At 36.1% G+C, this 3,494-nt stretch overlaps 1 long non-coding RNA gene across 1 annotated transcript; it reads right to left on the bottom strand.

Annotated features, from left to right (window-relative positions):
• Positions 1 to 551: 551 nt before the first annotated feature.
• LOC145801066 (uncharacterized) lies at positions 552 to 3,099 on the bottom strand. The gene is made up of 2 exons (XR_014341938.1): positions 1,971 to 3,099; positions 552 to 964 (listed from the first exon to the last, which is right to left on the bottom strand). It is a non-coding gene; the product is annotated as an uncharacterized LOC145801066 (long non-coding RNA).
• Positions 3,100 to 3,494: the final 395 nt, after the last annotated feature.

Below are 3,494 nucleotides of genomic sequence, written 5' to 3'. Positions count from 1 at the left end.
ATAAATGAAAATAAAAAAATTAAATTGAGATTTTGATAAATAAAAATAGTAAGTGTACTTAATGGATAATTTTATCATATCTACCTATCACAAACGTGGAACACATCTCAGGAAGATCTTTTCCATATAAGTAAAGTCATTGTACAAATTTTAGCCAAGTTATTAGGTTGCGCCAAAATTATGGTTGATGAACGAAAGGACTAGATTTTTACATTAGACACACATGTTTATGTGGTCCTCTCACACTAAAATAGTCCAACAGAAAGTCCTTAATTTTACCTGCAATGTCAATTAGGGGTGTTTATTGGTTGGTTTGGTTTAGTTTGGCATTAAATTTAAAATCAACCCAATTATGATTAGTTCTTAATTTTTAGAACTAGAATCAAATCAATAATGCATTAGAACCAACCCAGCTCGATAATGTTAAAGGCTTATTTATTATTAATTAATTACTTATATTTATATATAGTGGAACGGTTCCACTATATAGCACAAACAAAGAGTAAAATACAATTTAATGCAAATCAATATAAATTCAATTCAATTCAAGCTTAAACATAATCAATACAAATTGAATCTATTAATACAACCAATACAAATTAAATGAATTATGAAATCCATTGTAGTTCTTCTTTCATTCCCCTAATAATTTTTAAAAATTATTAGATGCAATTAAATCCATGGTAAGGGGAAGGACGAGGTTGATTTAGTGGCAAATCAGTTTGTCTTGGATGATGCTGTGATGCCGTCCTCCATTGAAGTGGCTCAAAGGAAGGAGCTCTCTCAATGCAACAGTAGAGAGGCGGTGGACACAGCTGTTGAGGAGACACGATGTGATGTGGAGGTCAGCAGACCTACTGCATTAGGTGGGAAAGAAGCTATGATGGAAGGAATCCGGATCCTCGGTAGCCTTTTCCTGTAGCCTTTTCCTGTAGCGCCCCAAAACGACGCCGTTTTGGGGCAACTTTTCAAGAGAAAAAAAAAAAGAAAAAAGAAAAGAAAGAAAGAAAGGAACAGAACTGAGAGAGGGAGAAGAACCAAGAAGAACAGAACTTGGGGAAGAACCCATTAATGGCGTCGAAAAATGGGGTTGTGTTCGAAGAGGAGCAACAATCGAATTTTTTTTTTTTTTGTGTGTGTGTCTCTGTTTTTTCTGATTTTTATAGAGTTAGGATTGATCTTCCCGCCATTGAAGTCCGATAGAGGCAAACCAGGAAGAAGAAAAAATGAAAACCAGGAAGAAGAAGAATAAGAAAGAAGAATCACAACAGAAAAAAATCCACACCCAGTAAACCACTTAATATTACAAATTGCAAATGATCTGTTTGCAGAATCACAACACCCATTACAAGTGTACACCTACCTCTCTCTCTCTCTCTCTCTCTCACACACACACACATATGTACATATATATATATATAGATGAAATTGTTTTCATATGAGCTTGAAATTGTATTTCGAAAATTTCATGCATCTGATCTTTGAAGTTCTCAAACCCACTTTGTTTTCAAATATATGTATATATCCAAAAAAAAAAAAAAAAAAAAATCATGAATGAAACCCACAAAATATACATACATATATATATATATATATATGTATATATGAAATTGTTTTCAAATATTGATATGAGTTTGAAATTGTATATGAATCTGATCTTGGGGTTTGAAATTGTTTTCATTTCAAACCCACTTCGAAAACTTCATAAACCTGAAAACCCACTTTGTTTGAAAACCCACTTTGTTTTCAATTATATGTATATATCCAAAAAAAAAAAAAAAAACTTCATGAATGATTTGTATGTTCCAAAACAAACCCACTTTGATTTTTTTGTTCCGATCTCTTCAAGGCGATGCTATTTGTATGATTTGTATGATTTGGATCAAATGGTCTCAGATCTTATTTTTTGTATGTACAGATCAAACAAAAAATATGATTCGGAACAGAAAAAAATGTTGAGGAAATCATACAGATCGTTTTGGATCTCTTCAATTGATTATCTTGCCAATCTCTTCAAGGCGATACAGATCGGAACCGTTCCTCATGTCCTTCATTTGCTTCATCCGTGCTCCTCTCCTTTCTGAGTTTACTCACCGTTGCATCTTTCTTCTTCCCCCTTTCCTTTCTGAGTTCTGCTCTGTCTTTCTTTTTTTTCTTTCTTTTCTTTTTTTTCTTGAAAAGTTGCCCCAAAACGGCGTCGTTTTGGGGCGCTACAGGAAAAGGCTACCGAGGATCCGGATTCGTGTTGAGCACGCTTCTGCCACTGGTGTGTTTAAAAATTTCAGCGGGTCGGTAGATGGGTTTGGGCCTGGAATTAATCTGGAGGTTGTGTTGGGCTCTCCGAATATTGAGCAAATTGTTCAAGGTCCTATTTGTAAACCATGTATACAACAAGGTAACAGGGCTTCCGATAAGTCTCTATTACCTGGGCCTTCCTTAACTGTTGGTCCACATGGGTAAGGCACTATGAGTTTACATGATCAAGGCTCTGTTCTTTGTCCTGCTCCCTTCCTCAACCCAAATCGGTCTGCCAAGAAAGCTGGGAAAAAGAAGGTTCAGATGGAAGGATTTTCTCGGTTTGCTCAACTTTATGGTCACCAATCTGCGGCTATCGGTAGGCTTCCCTCCAAGTCCGTGATCTTCAGGCCAGCAGCAGTGGCCCTTGCACACTGTTAGCTGTCCGAGAGTGTATCAAGCACGCATAGCTATCTCCTCAAGGAAGCGCAGGCCACTGTCAAATTAGGGAAAGAGCTGGGAATTAATTTCGGTGGGCAAGAAGAGGGTGTGGTTGGTAAGATTCTTGAGCTGGAGCGTAAGGACAAAGAGAGATACTTAAAGGATGGAACCGCTTAGATGTAATAGCAGTGTGCTGGGCTGCATCAGGAGGAACCTTTTTTGGTGTATGGGTTGTTAACATTGGAGCTTCAGGCTAGCAGCAGATTTGTCCCTTGGGTGTTCCGAAGTAGCAGTTTTGTTTCGGAGTAGCAGTTTCGGAGTAGCAGATTTGATTTGTTTCGGTTAGGTGAGTGTCCTTGGGTGTATTAGGTTGCATTGGGTGTTCGAAACTTGTATCGTTAAAGTAGTTGTTCTGAATTTGGAGGTGGGTGTTCTGTTCGGTGAGAATCTTGTGATTTACTTATGGGATGTCGTTTACTTGGTTATTGTGGGGGTAGTTTGTGGGTTCATGGTTTGTGTTGAGTTAACCTTTGTTTTTTTATCTTTTAAAAATAAAAATAAAAATAAAAAGTGAGGCGGAGGGGGTTGGATGTTTGGCTGCGAGTAATAGTAGTAGGAGTAATTTGTTCCTTCCAAACCTCTCTCGGTACATTTCATTTTCCTGTACTTTTAATTTCATACTGTTAATGAAATTTTTTTTTACTGATAAAAAAAAAAAAATGAAGATATGTCAATATAAATAAAATTTTAATTGACTGTTATAAATGAAAATAACAAAAAAATTAAATTGAGATTTTGATAAATAAAAATAAATAAAT

This window comes from Camellia sinensis, chromosome 10, assembly GCF_055761805.1.
Source record: "Camellia sinensis isolate YWXY chromosome 10, ASM5576180v1, whole genome shotgun sequence".
NCBI lineage: Eukaryota > Viridiplantae > Streptophyta > Magnoliopsida > Ericales > Theaceae > Camellia > Camellia sinensis.
The sequence above is the reverse complement of the archived record's forward strand: the minus strand, read 5'-3'. Positions and strand labels throughout refer to the sequence as shown.